This window comes from Fundulus heteroclitus, chromosome 13, assembly GCF_011125445.2.
Source record: "Fundulus heteroclitus isolate FHET01 chromosome 13, MU-UCD_Fhet_4.1, whole genome shotgun sequence".
Taxonomy (NCBI): domain Eukaryota; kingdom Metazoa; phylum Chordata; class Actinopteri; order Cyprinodontiformes; family Fundulidae; genus Fundulus; species Fundulus heteroclitus.
Window position 1 is genome coordinate 13,273,309 of NC_046373.1, and position 15,445 is coordinate 13,288,753.

At 38.1% G+C, this 15,445-nt stretch overlaps 1 protein-coding gene across 2 annotated transcripts in view; it reads left to right on the forward strand.

Moving 5' to 3' along the window:
• LOC105930440 (potassium voltage-gated channel subfamily KQT member 4) overlaps positions 1-15,445 on the forward strand; it is a 78,537-nt gene that overhangs the window by 26,707 nt on the left and 36,385 nt on the right. The window lies entirely within an intron of this gene.

Genomic DNA, 15,445 nt, shown 5'->3' on the forward strand with positions numbered 1-15,445 from the left:
GAACTTGGCTTTGCAAACATCTATAGGCAGCTGTTGCCACAGAGGGTGGCAATACCAGCTGTAAAGTTCACAAGGTAATTACTCTTTTCCCCCTTGAATGAAATCATTATTGGTTATATGGTTATATTTGTCTAATATAAAAGATTGATTGATGATCAGAAACATTTTAAAGGGGACGTATCATGCAAAATCCACTTTTATAGTCCTTGAATGCATTTTATTGTGCACTTGGAGTCTGTAGGAATGCAGAACATTTGAATGTATTCTGTCCAGGTGCTGTGAAGATATCTTTCTATTCTTTTTGGGTCATTTTTTTCCAATCTATACAGTTTTTTCTGCTTTCAATTGCGTTTTTGAACAATTATGATATATTCTCTTTTAAGTCTGGCCAAAAACAAACAAAACAAAAAAGAAAACCCAAAAGACAATAAAGATCTTTGAATAATTTTAGAAGGTGAAGTGAATGCAACTATTCTTCCTACACCCACATAAATCATTTTAAAGCTTGAGCGAAAACCCTCAGAACATGATCCAGATGCTCTGTTGGTGTCTCCTCTTTTATTTCCTTGTTAGAAATCTCTGCTGCTTTCCTAGAACTCACTAAAGGCAACATCATCTGTGAGAAGTTTGAACTACAATTAAGGAACATCATACAAGCGTCTTTAGAAGTTGTGTGCATAAGCTGTCAGTGGTGCAAATAAAAAGGTATACAAACTAATTGGCAGGCTACAGGTAACTTTAAATGTCAGAGCCATCACAGTACAGCTGAATCTCCCAGTCTCTATTGTATTTTTTACAGAATACAGAACTAAAGCCGAGGATATCACATACAATGGGCACCCTGAGTTGGGCTATCGTTGGAGGCTGTTTTGAGTGCTGATAAATCCACAAGCCCACCTCATTATCAGCTCATTGAGATTTCATGATGGTCCCCATTATTCCACCTTTGTGGGCAACTGATTTTTATAACGTGGATAAAGTCTCTTATTTTTCCACAGCCACATAAATTATAAAAATTTAGGAGAGCGATTTCACACTGAATTGTCTTATGTTGTAAAATATACACTCATCTGATTTTCCTGCTGGTCAAAGCGCCACCAATTACCAAGAAAACACTGTTAATCAACATCCCATTAGATAAGACACAGAAGCAAACTCTCAAACTTGTGCAAGCAGGTCCTAATGAAACCGTTCTCACGTCACAAATTTATCCTCCCTCTGCAATTACGTTTTAATTTCACCCCATTTCCTAGTTAAATGTGTGGCCATTCTGCACATTTTTCTTCAGTCTCCAACCAGCCGTGCAACATATTTGTGCACAGCTGGTGCACAAATATGGTGCACCAGCCGTGCACCACAGCAATTAGATACCACCAGTTTTAAATGCAAAAAAAGTGCATGCTCTCACGTTTATAAAATTTAACCATGCTAAAGAAAAAAAATAGTCAGAATGGTTGGAATTGGTTAGAATTTACCACACTTGCAATAGTGCAAAACACAAGAAAGTGCTGTTTTGTTGCATTTAGAGTCTCTTCAGTGGATGAAGACATCTCTCTTAACCTAAGGAGCCTACAAGTTTCATACCTTAGCGGCAACATATGGGCCTTATAGACCATCAATGAGATTTTTAATTTAATTCCTTTACATACAAAGGAAGCAGTGCAGTAACTCAGGCATTAGTGTAATATGAGCAGTTATTTTGGTGTTCATTAGCTGCACGATTTTTTTTTTTTAATAGAGATTATTCTAACCTATTAAATGTATAGACATGCACTTGTTTTTATGTTCAGTTTTGACAGGAAATACTTTACCCTTTACTGTCATTTTGAGTTGTCAGTAGAATCAGAATAAGAATCAGCTTCACACAAACAATTAATTTCACTTCAGTTTCACAAGTTCACAGCATAAAGCAAGAAATATATATAATATATATTTTAGGGGAGGAGAATTAAGGGATAAAAGCAACAGTATGTGTAGCCATTTGTGTATATGAAGAAAAAGAAAAGAAAGGAAGGCACGCTGTGGTGCCGATGTGCTTAGTTTGATTCACAGTAGAGTAGCTGACTACCCTGGCTGTAAGGTGTTCATTGTGTCCATCAGAGAGACGGCCTGAGGGAAGAAATGTCTCTGTGGCGGCTGACTACGGCAAATAGTGCTCTGTAGCGCCGATCTGAACATAAAGAGTCTGAACAGTTTGTGTCCAGGATGTGTGGGCTCTGCAGACATGTTAGCTGCCCTTTGTCAGACAATAGACCTGCAGACCCAGTTGTTCGTCGTAGTTTGGACCTTCCCAAACTACGGTAGTGTGGGGTTGTTCTCAGGAAGTCCACTGATGATAGTGGACCTCTGGGTTTAGCTCCAGGAGGTTCTGACCACCAGCCAATCGACCTCCTGTCTGTATGCAGACTTGTAACCATCCTGGATCAGACCTATGACAGTGATGTCATTGCAAGCTTCAGGAGTTTCTCAGGCCTATCCGCTGACATACATCAGGTGTGTACAGATAGTAGAGGGAATGGGAGAGCAGGGAGTCTGTGATGACTTTCAGGTGCTTCAACAACAAGTCACTCAAAGGATTTTATGATGTTAGGGGAACTGGTCTGTAATCATGACCCAATGTTTCTTGCTTTGTGGTTTCTGGCATCATTGTATCTAGTTAATTGTGGATTTTCTTGTATTTTCAGAATCAAAAACAAATTCTGTCTACAAACCATCAAGCTGAGATAAATTATTTCCCATTCACTCACTGACATGATAGACACACTTACTTAGTTCCTGTAATCCACTGGTAAAGTGGTGACACAGAAATATGAAATATAGTGTGCTCGGCATACTATGTGGTAGGAGAAGTTGTTATACCACATATTCTGAACTAAGGGAAAAATATAGATGCTGAAAAAGAGGCCCAAGGATGGAGCCTTGCGGCACCCCTCCTGTAATTTGTTTGTTTTGTTTGCTCAGATTATCAAATTACACAATGACGCGTGACTGAGATTGTAAGGTAAACTACTATAGTGTTACAGTACAGTGGCCGGGAAGTGCAAAGCAACAATACAAAATCTGAAACAGTTTTACAAAAGCTTGAAACAAATTCAGATTTCCGAAAACATTTTAACAACGTACAAAACACTTTTGAAAGGTCTGTAAGAATCATAATTTTTAAAACAAATTCACAACATACGAAACACCTTTACAATTCTCGAAACAAATTCACAAGCATTATCTGGTTGTTGAGATGTCACCTGTGCTTCTGGTCCGTCCGTCTGTTCTATGCCATTTATAAACTCCAAGAACTGAACACACGAGAAAAAAGAAAAACAAAAAACGTCAATTTGCTCATGTGTTTGCTACAAAACGGGCAAATCGCCACTCGCTTGCTCTCCATCTTGGGTCACCATGAACCACTGTGAGTCCCAAGACCCTCACTGTCACTGTGGGGTACCGACCCTTTATTTCCGATTGTTTCGCATGTTGTAAATCTGTTTTCTGAAATGTAAATTTGTTTTCAAAAATTATGTTAGTTACGGAACTTTTAAAAGTGTTTTGTGTGTTGTCAAATTGTTTTCTGAAATTTTAATTTGTTTCAAGCTTTGTCAAAGTGTTTCAGATTTTGGATTGTTGGTTTGCACTTCCCGGCCCACGTGTTACAGCTCCTATTTTGATTGGGCAGTTTGATTTGTCTCTGTCCAATCAGCTTGAAGTGTAAAGATTTGATCTCAAGAGGCACGTACGTCCACAAGGTAGCCAAGGTATTTATGTAGATTTCTGCTTTATTTCTGTAATCGATGAACACAAAATGCATAAATCTGAATCAGAAATGCTGCACTTATGGCAGATAAAATTCTTTTTGCAGGTATGCAGCACTAAATCATAATTGGAAATATTTTATGCATTTGTGTAAACCTTAAATGTTGAAGCACTTTAATGTGCAACGTTATAAAGCTGGATTCCAAACTGAACATTTTTGGCTGTGATTGGTGCCCATTGGTTTTCTTTTATCAGAGCTGGTGAGAGACTATTTCTCTGGTTTGCCTAACACATCAGCTTTTTTTGATACACTTCTAAGGATATTTTTTGCATTCCAGTTCGAAACGATACTTGTCCGCCATGTTTTGACACATGAGAACCAGAGCCAAGGTCACAATTTCCCCTTGAAGAAACAAAGGTCTCTGGGAAAGCATTACAAGGTTTGTGAGTGTCCAGGTGCGTCCTCCCTTTTTATCACATGCAGCCTGGAAATGGCCCTGACAGCGAAGTTGTAACCATAACTGAACAGATAGCTGCAGTTTTTAGGTAAAACTATTTGGATTGATTGCTGTAGTACCGTGTAAATGCACATGCCTGCGCATGGGAACAAGTGTGCAGAGGGGAGGTGTTTTTCCAAATAGATTTTAAGGTATAACACTTTTGTTTTAAATAAATACATTATGTGACTATGTTTTTTTTAAACTCAGGAATTTGGAGAATAGCTGGGAAAGTGTAATGATTAACTACAGGAATGGATTAAATAAGTAAATGTAAGAGCTGTCTGTTTTTCAGTGATAGCCTTTGGGAATGTGGTCTGGAAACAATTAGAAAAAGAAACAGCCGAAAACACTAAAATGTCACTTGAAATTTTGTGATTGTTTCTACTAAATTAAGCCTCATGCTTCAGCAAACACAGACAATAATGTTGCTTTTAGTGGATAACACATAAAACTGGGGAGGGGGGAGCTTATAACATATAGCCTTGCAACCCTGTTTGGAGTAATCTCTTCTACTAAAATATATCTTCTCTTTACCTTAATAGTACTTTGCAATATTATTCTCACCTTTTGAACTGTTTTGTCTCATTTCAACTACAAACGTTAGTGCATTTCAAGATTCTAATGTGATAGGCCGACCTCCTCCCCAGTCTCATGCACCTTCTTAAAGGTTTTCTTACAACCTAGCCCTTTATGAAACTTCATCCGTCTTCCCATAAACCATCTTGACCATCATTCCTAATTGCGCTGAAGATAATCATCTCTCTGGCATGATGAATGGTTCAAATTAGGGATAGTGGGTTATGGGATGTATACTGTTAGTTTCTACCCTACATATCATTTTGCATGCATGCTAAAAAAAGTTCAAAAATTTAAGAAAAGCACCTTCTTCCACATGTTTTCTGTGTTGTCTCATAGCTTGTCAAACAAACAGAAATGAGGCCTCTTGTTGTTGTTTTCTTTCGATAATTCAACAATCTTGATACTTTTCCTGATTTGGGGCGTACACGAATAATAGTTGTCGTGTCAATGGATTTTAATACTTGAACTGTGGATCTCTACAGCTCCTCCAGAGCCTCTAGGCTGATTATCTGATTGATGTGCGCTTTACCTGGCCTCCCAGTGTATGGACGTCCATGTCTTGTTAGGCGTGCATTTGTGCCATATAGATGATGGATCGATCAACTTAACTCTGCTTTAAACTTCGCTCAATGGCGATAACCTCTGTCACAGAGTAATAACACAGAGGGGGCTACAATGATTAATTAGGTGTCTACTGAAGGCATGTGGCTTCACTGGATTTTATTTAGAGGTAAAAAATAAAATAAAATTAAAGGGGCTGGACATGCTTTAAAACCATGTATCGCTTTCCTTTAACTTCACAAAAAAATAATCACTTTGTGTTTGTATATCTCATATTCTAAAAAAAAAAACATTGGGGCTTGTGGTTGTTCAGTCACAAATTGTGAAAAAGTTTGAGAGCTATGAACATTTCAGCAAAGCTCTACATGCGCAGTGTCACGATCTCTGTATCGGAGTCAGAAACTAAGCGACCAACAAATCTAGAGGAATATTTAGGATAAAACAGATCTCGTCTCAGTGGGACTGTGGATGCTCTTTGTGTGGCTCTGTGGACCGTTTTGCAGGGTTCTGCAACCAGGGGCGATGATCTACAGCAGGAGAAAATTGTCAATTTAATTGGCGTCGTTATAAAAGCGTCATCTGTGAGCGGCCAGGTGACAGCAGCAGCAGCCAGGGGCTGTTTGAGATCATCTTTGATCCTCCAGCCGAGCAGCAGGTTGGTTCCACGACGCACGGCTTGCGAAGGCCGTTGTATGTAAAACAAATAATCTACGCTGAAGTGTCTGGGAGGGCCGCACTTGATGTCAGCGGCCCAGCTTTCAGGGCACTGTTTTCTCTCATGACCTCCAAAGATGTGAATAATTGATCTCATCATGTTATATTCTGAAGGTCGTGGCCTTCAAAGGAAAACAAACAGGTCTCTGTTTTTTTTTTTTTTTTGTGTGTGCAACGCTTTCATGTCAGGTAGCCAGACACACACGCACAGGCACTTCTTAGTGGAGCATGCACCATCACTAAAGCCGATGAATTGCTCAGTCAGCTTTTTTTTTTCTTTCTTTCAGGAAATGCACATTTCATCTCTTATTTTATCGCATGTGTGTGCGTGTTTTCTTTTTTTTTTTTGTTGCCTTGAAAAGTTTGCTGTCCCAGAAAGAGGACGAGGAGGGGCTTGCTCTGACGCCTGCAGCCTGGCCCATTCTGGTGCTGTGCTGCGCTTGTACTCTTCAGCCTACCGGAGCACATTTCGTCTGCAGTCACTATTTAAAGGAACTAAAATGCTATTAATATCTTTCTACCGTTTCCACCTTTCTCTGCTTCCCCCCCGCCCCCCCACTTCTCGTCACCTGCTGACGACAGTTGCCCTCCTCTTTCTCACTCACTGCTCTTCCACTTTCCCCCACCTTCAGGTGCAAAATATTGTTGTTCAGCTACTTATTGCTTGTTCCTTAACCCAGCTGTCAAATTTTGGAGAGCTGCATGTAATTGTGTACTTGAAGTGCAGGATTGTAACTAGTACTAACATAACTGAGACACAGATCCCATATATAAATGTTGTCCTAGAGGAGTTTAAGTGCATGTTGTAATCTAGATCTGCACAGTGTCTTGCAAATGTATTCAAACTTCAGTGTACTTTGTTGAGATTTTATGAGTTAGAGAAACACAAAGCATGTGTTTGTGAAGCTTAAGGACAAAGGTAAATGGCTTTCCCTTTTTTTAAACAATAAAAATCTGAAAAAATCTAATTGTAACTCTGGATGAGCTGCAGAGGTTTGCTACTCAAGTGGGAGAATCAATTGAAAAAATATTAGTGGTGCACTCCACAAATCTGGTATTTATGAAAAGGTAGCAAGCACAAAGCCACTGTCGTAAGAAGTCTTTTTTGCATCGAAAGCAAATGTGTGGAAAAAGATGGTCTCATTAGGTGGGACCCAGATTGAACTTTTGGCCTACATGCAAAATGCTATATGTGGTGGGACAATGAACACTGCATGGTACCATGACCAAGGTGAAGCATGCAGGTGGCAGCATCATGCTGTGGAGAGTGCTTTCTACAGCAGGGACAGGGAAGCTGGTCAGAGATGATGAGAAATAGGACAAGGGCAGAGCTTTAGTTTCCACCATTACAACGACCGTCAACATACAGTCAGAGCTACAATAGAGTGGGTTGATAAAAAACATGAGATCTGAGTAGATTTCTCCAGCACATGCATGTTCGATGACAGGACTTTAGGGTTATTTGTGTTTCCAGTTGGGCTTGTTTGTTTTTTTCTACTTATTTTATTTCGACATGTTAATCCTTTCATCTTCACGTCTAACTGCCTCCAGTTTGTCCTCTTCCCCTGTATAACCCCGCTCAGTCTGCCTCAGCGTCCTTCCTCTCCCTGCATCTGCTTTTTTGTACGTAACTGATAGCCGTTTTACCGAGGTGATTGAATCAAGGCTGCATTTTCTCACAACCCGCCGGGTCTGCTGGTATGCAGCAGCAAGCGCTAACAAACACAAACACGCCACAGTGTAAACTAGCAGCACACACTGACATGTGTGTTTATTAGAGCTTTGCCTTGTCAGTATTCTCAGAGGCAGTCAAAGTAACTTGAGATCTCAGTCTTCGCTTGTATATGGTTACAGGAAAACAGCAGTGAGAGCACCTTGCCTTGTATCCATTAAAAGCAGTCTGGTTGCCATGTAGGCTGCTGAACATTTATTTGTTGTCTGCTGCTGCAGCCGTCCGACGTCCCCCAGGAGTTATACAGCCCTGAATTAAAACCGCAAACACTTTAAATATATGTTTGTGCAGAGGCTTGTAGCGCATAACAGCATTCAGTTTTAAGTTCTAGCGGACAGGAATGCTGTGTTTTTTAAACATTTCTTTCATAATTGTTCTCTCTCTTACCTGTTTCACAGGACTTGCATTTTTTTGGATTCTATCTATCTATCTATCTATCTATCTATCTATCTATCTATCTATCTATCTATCTATCTATCTATCTATCTATCTATCTATCTATCTATCTATCTATCTATCTATCTATCTATCTATCTATCTATCTATCTATCTATCTATCTATCTATCTATCTATCTATCTATCTATCTATCTATCTATCTATCTATCTATATATATATATATATATTACTCTTGGCTAGATCTAGGAGAAAATCAGCTATTGCATGCATTATTCTCTTTTTTTATATACAAAAAAAGGAAACCACCTCAGTGTCTCAGTATTATTAGTTATTTCAACCAGGACATTGCGGCAAATTTTGTCTGCATGGCAAAGATTTTTAATTTAGTTTTCTATATTAAATCTTCACTCTGCTTTCCTTTCCATGTTGCTTTTAGCAAATAAGACACAATCACATGAAGATCCTCTTTCGTGGAGTGTGGAGAAAATTGAGTATGCAAAAATGTTACATTTTTCTGAATTTTTTCCCCCCACCACTTCCACTTTCTGAAAGAAAAAAATAGTAATACTGAATAAATGCAGTGGTATTAAAAATGTATTCCCTAATTTCACATGCTTTCTCTTCATCTTGCCAAATCAAATATTAGTTTTAGCTTTTTATCCATCAGTATTTTGGGCTTTGACTTAGTAACTTGATCTATACTTATTTGTAAAGAATACAAATAATTCATATTTGGTTTTGAGATGACTTTGAATTGAATGTGGACCACTAATTGGTCTATTTGAGGCTCTAAGCGTTAAAACGGCTATTTTTTAGAATGGCAAAGGCTTCAAAGTTTACAAACTGTAGTTCAAAGAAAATGCATTAACTGTGGTATCTACAGATAATTAAACCCATGTATTCTTTATGTTGGGTTCAAGTTTAAAACTTTGTACTTAAATACGCATAATGATGTAAAAGAAATACAGGAGAAAAATCTACAAATTTGAGTCGGGAGAAGTATAGAATTTGTAATAACAAACCTGTAGGAGCGGGGGTTGTACTGGTATACACATTCCTATATCGAATTTTTGATATAGGGCTTTTGGTTCAGCACACTAGTGTATTAAACTAATAAACCTTTAATTCTAACTTGCACACCTGCTGTGTGTAATGTGTAAGTGTGGAACCAAAGCATGCAACTGCATGCTTTGGTTCCACACTTGCACTATATGTCACTATGCAACTATAAAAAGCAAATGCAAAACTAAGCAGAACTCCCTGCTTTCACTGAAGGCTGCAAGTTAGGAACATATATATATATATATATATATATATATATATATATATATATATATATATATATATATATATATATATATATATATATATAAATAAATAAGAAAGGGAAACAAAAATGTTTTATTTTTTTATCTGTTTTGATCTGAAAGTCCACACAATTTTACAAAGTGTCCTAAACAATAAATGGATACTTTTCCAAGTAGTTTACTCTTGTATAAGGATTTCATTAATCGTCATACAACAAGGAAACCTGTCAGTAGTTTTGTTGATTATTAATTCAACAATTGGGAAAAAAAACAACAGATATTATTTGTCTTTCCTCCCCTAATATAGTAAGTATGTAGGTAAGTTGGGAAATATTAATTATGTCGCTTCTTTCAAGAGAAAAATTAATAATGGCAGAATAATCTAAGATAAAAAATTTATTAAATGAAATTTAAATAAAATATGTCATACAAGTTAAAATACAATCATGTAAAAACACAAATAAAGCAATTCTGCTTAAATCGTAGTCTAAATAGATGATTCCACAGTTACATTTTTAACAAGCCCTTTAAGATCCTGAACAATGCAACTGGGTCTAAAATAAAGACAATATCTCAGACTAATTTTCTTGCTTTCACCATCTTGTGATGTCTTTTTTAAAAACAAGATTATTTAAATCTTTTCCCAGGATAACAGTAAAGTTAACTCTTGATTCCCCAAAAACATTTTAGCCTAATAAATAACAGCGGGTCCAGCTATAACCAGCTTCAATGATATAACACTGGACATCTAAACAAACAATTAAAAGTGCTGTTTTAAACGCAAACATCTTATATGGCTATGTCTTATATCAACACAAACAGATATAATTTATAAGATCTTATTCTAAAACATGAGCAAAATGATCTTGATCAATGTGGAATGTTTTACGGCTAAACCCGTTCGTAATGTGTTAATAATTATAATAATACACCCAAGGACGCTGTACTGCAGTTCAGCATACATACAAATTAGTATATTTGTAAATAATTATTTTTAAATATATTTAATTGTTTTTCATGTTTACAGTAGCTGTTTTGAAAATTTTAAATGAGTCTCATTACTTTTCAAGAATCTTTTAACGTAGCGAGATGTTGTCAAGGCCAAGTAGATTTCCCTCTAATGTGCAGTGAAGACCATTCCTGCTGATCTGGTGGAACGGATCCTTTGGTCCTAATTGACGTTTCCTTGAAAGGGAGGGATTGATGGTGGATGGTGGTACTGGGTTGTGGATAGGAAATGTTTCCTCAGCAGAAATATGACTCCCTCTTCATATGCATCACACATGGATTTAATGTCTCATCAATTTTTTTGTGTTTATATATTTATTAATTTACTGTATTTGCTTATATAATGAAGGTTTATTTTTGGTGTTAGGTTCAAAGGACCACACATTTCTGCACAGAGGCCTCAGTCTCCCATTCATTACCACGGCCCTACTTGTAGCCTTACCTCAATTTTTGCACCTACTTTCTGCTCGTTTTCACCCTTTGATTCGAAGCAAATGGCACTAATGATATGCTGTTCGCATTACAAGCTTTACGTTGCCTTTCCGTGAGTTACGTCATGCAGCTCGAAGCAGGGGTGCACCGTGAACATAGAGTGCCTTGAGCTAATAACACCTAGCGTGTTAGCTTATTTACACTGGGAGTTTTTCCTCCCAGGCGGGAACCTGGTTTCCCGGTTTCTGAGAAGTGGTTCCTGAGGGTGCTCCAGCCTGTTTTCCGATCCTGCAACACGTTTTATTTAATAAACCTTTTAAACTGACAAAAAAAAAAAAATTGATATAATTTGCTGGGGGAAACCCTGGTTTAATATATAGTTTGTTATATATTAGTTTATTTTTATTTAACAATATTACACATGCGTGCAATGAGTAAACAAGCCCACAGACATACATACGACGCTATAATAATGCTATAGTGAATAAATACGATCATAAGTATATGTTTATTACTACCTGTAAAAGTTAAAACCAGTGGATTTGGTATGTACTGTGAATCGGTTCATATAACTCCATGCAGCATATGAATGAGGCATCTACTCCGAATTGCTCCACTATGCCACATCCAATATGGCGGCGCCGTCAACGTGCGATTCAGCACTCATCGAGGCGTCCACGTATATAAGTCTGTGATAGAACGATCGAGTGAGCAACGCCCTGCTCAGTTGTGAGATTAAGTAACCCTAACTCTGTAGATCGCGTTGGTCTTTGACCATGCCGAGTTCTCACTTTACTGTGGGGCATTGGAGGATGGTCTACTGGCTCCTACAGCAGCTGCATCAATTGCTGCCATTTGTTTTTGGATAATTGCTTGGTACTTCTGCAAGATGGCACCACCATGTTTATGACTGCTGATTGCGCCCGGTGCACAGTTCTGTTCAGGCTCAAATAGAATAAGTAATCATTATCAAGATGAATGCTTGGAGTACATTGTTTTATTTGAAGATGAATATATGTTTCTTTTGATGGTCAAAATATGTGACTAGGCCCCTTTAAAGTGCTCTACAAATAAATTGGGATTGGATTGGTTTAGAAGATGAAGGCTGCTTTTGATTGATTCTGACAATTAAAACACATACCCAAGAATGAAGCTGTAGCACCAGTACAACTAATGTTTGCCTGCAAAGGAGGGGAAGATTTTCTTTACTGTTTATCTGAACATTGACTTGTGTGGCTCAAATAAAGATTAAGGCACTCCCATCTAATATCTATGGCCAAAATGGATTACTTTTACTCAGAAGTCTGCTGTATACATTTCTAGAGGAACAAACCAGACCTGTCTGTGCAAAGACAGCAGACCATACTTGTCCAAAAATGGAGTCTCTAAATCAGATCTTTTAAATCTTAATGTGTTAATATAAGATGAAATATCCAAGAGCATATCCATCAGCAGTGTTCCAGCAGCTACTGCAGGCAAAGCATCCCGAGAAGGCAAGGTCTTTTTTATAGGTCCTCAGAGACACCCTAAGGGCTTGCTAAAGATGAATCTGCCTTTTCTACAAAATCTCATATTTCTCCTGCCTGGTCATTGCAGCCTTTACCATTGCTTTATTAACTTAAATTCTTCTAAATAGAGTAACAGTGAGTTTTCACATATTAAATAGGAGTTCCCTCAGAGTTTAATGGAAACAGCAGAACATTTACTGGCTAAGGAAGAGCTTTTCACGGTACCAAAGTTACCAAAATGTTAAATCTTTTTAAATGTGTATATGTCTTGGAAACTTCAAATGAGAAAAAATATTTTGTAACATGAATGATTTTTAGGAAAGCAAGCACTGCTGATTCAAAGTCTTTATATAAAAAATGCAAAAATGAACACATGCATTTATTTATTTATTTGCAAAATACATTTGTTCATAACTTTTAACTCAGGGAACCTTTTGTCTATTTTGTTTAATAAAAGCCAAGTCATTGATCCAACTATGTTGTACCCCGGTTCCTGTCATAAAGAAGGAGTTAGTAAAATAAAACATCTGAGATGCTACATGTTGTGCCATTACGCACGGTTTTAAGTTATTTAATGTTTAATAAATAACTCTCAGTCTGTTAGGTATTGTCCAGTGAATATCAGCCCTAACAGTTGATATTAGGACAATAATTGAAAGGAATGATTCGAGCACTAGCGTTCTTTTAATAACAAACTCTGCACACATATAGAATAAATGAGTGACAACGTCTCTTCAAGAATAAGAATGTATTAATAGAAATTAAATGAACATCCAGAGAACATCACTATAGAATGCTGTTTATCTGAATTAACACTATATTTCAATAAACAAATCCTCTCTACTAGGCTAGTGAAACATAACTACCACCACCATAACAATACTAAGCAAACTTAAGATTAAAGAAGCTAAGGAACTATGACAACACAAAAGAAACAAAAAGACCAATAAAATAGTTGAAAACCATCATCAGAATGATTCAGTGAATCCTGGTTCACTGTAGATTAGAGAACCAAAGTTCATTTTAAATAATGTGGAATGAAATCAAATTAGCTTAACTAATTTACAACATTTGGTATGTGTTTCACCCCATTCACAGTGCAAATCCTGAGTTAGACCAAACATTATTTGAGTAAATAACATTTAAAGAATGATTTGCTCAGTAAAAAGCTATAACCTTTTAGGACACTTGATTTTTATTAATGCGATTATTTCTCCAGGAAATAATTAAGACTCAATTCGGTAACTTAGGAAGCTAGAGGGTGAAACAGACGATGACTGGAAATGACATGTGTCGAGACACTTCCTGTGGCCATTGTTTACACTAGCTTGAGTTTACCTTTAAAGTTATACAAAACACCATTAAATCAACATTAATGTTCCCTACTAATGCTGTAATAATGTTTGTAGTTCTATCGAACAATGGTGGAGCTAAGCGGGACAAACATTTTATTTAAAGCAAACCGAAAATATGTTTACTCAATGGTAGCCATAAGCTATTAAGAGAGGCTAACTAGCGTTATGCTAGCGGATATTTGGCGCTAATTTAAAATCTTTTAAGCTCTATTTGGTCGTAATGAGCGGACCGGACAACACAAACATTAATGTCCCATCGGTGTATCAAACCTTTATGGATATAACGTTTGTTATAACCGTAAAAACACACTCATACCTTATTAGCAAAGTATGGTTTGGAGAATGCTGGCGGGAGCTAGCCTATAAGCTCCAGGTCTGTTACCTTGGTCAAACCTTAAAAAAACCCTGGTAAAACACATTAAAAGTAAACCATTTTAAAAGTTCTCTGCCAAACTCTGCCAAACCTCAGCCTTTTTGTCTGTTCGGTTGACTTTGGGCATCCAGTTGGGAGCAGTTGAAGCAGAGTTAAGCTGGTCCTTCGACAGCGACAAGGCAGCCGGGATGAAAGCAGTTTGGGCTGGTTGGTCTGTGCATCCCAGCCTGGGATCAAAAGGGACCTTCCTGAATATCCCACGACACGGGAACAGCCTTCCTGACGTGGCTGTGTTCTTAGGCTCTCTGCACAGCTTGAAGGGACGATTTTCAGATCAGCTTTTCTCCTGCAAAAGCTGAGTAAATGTTACAAGAAGCCTGTTTCCATGGCAGTCGGCTGTTTGATTTCCGATGTTGGCTTCACTGAATAGTAAAATGGCAAATGGCTTGTACTCTTATAGCGCTTTAACTAGTCGGACGACCCCAAAGCGCTTCACACTACAGTCAGTCATTCACCCATTCACACCCTGACGGTGAGGAGCTTTTTCAGTAGCCACAGCTGCCCTGGGGCAGACTGACAGAGGCGAGGCCGCCATACATCGACCCTACTGGCTTTAGACTTTACTTAGCCTGGCCCGCACTGAAAATGTTCGTGAGTGTCCGAACCTATTTGGACCATGGTGGCTGTCTCCCTGGTGTAGCTGTTGATGAACAGCGTGTGAAAGAGAGAGATAAACCTGGGAGGCTTTATACATTGGGCCCCCCCAGCTGTGAAGGGCAGTTCTTTGATGCCCTGTAAAAGTCTCATGTTTCATGTGGCTTTCAACTCGCAGTCCTTCATGGCTGATTGCACAACACACACCACCTAATCTACTCGTCGTGGACGTGCATACGTTGCGCTTTGAGTTAATTGAAGGGGGAAAAAGTCAGACAGTTTAGTCAGCACATTACTCAGCTGATGAATGATCGAAATGCATTGTTTACAGAGTCTTCGGAGTAGTTTTATTTTTGTTTTAAACTAATTATTGCATTTATGAAGGATAAACTTTCCACAGTGTATGCTTCGCCAGACGGAGAAAATATACTGTGGTAATTTGGGGTGTCTGTTTTTTCACGCCTGGTGTCCGATGTCCTCCTAGCTGTCGAGGGTCCACTTTGTCTTTCTATTTGACGCAGGCTTCTCATCAGCTGCAAACTGTGACCATGCAGACAGCCCAACAGCCTGAGAAGT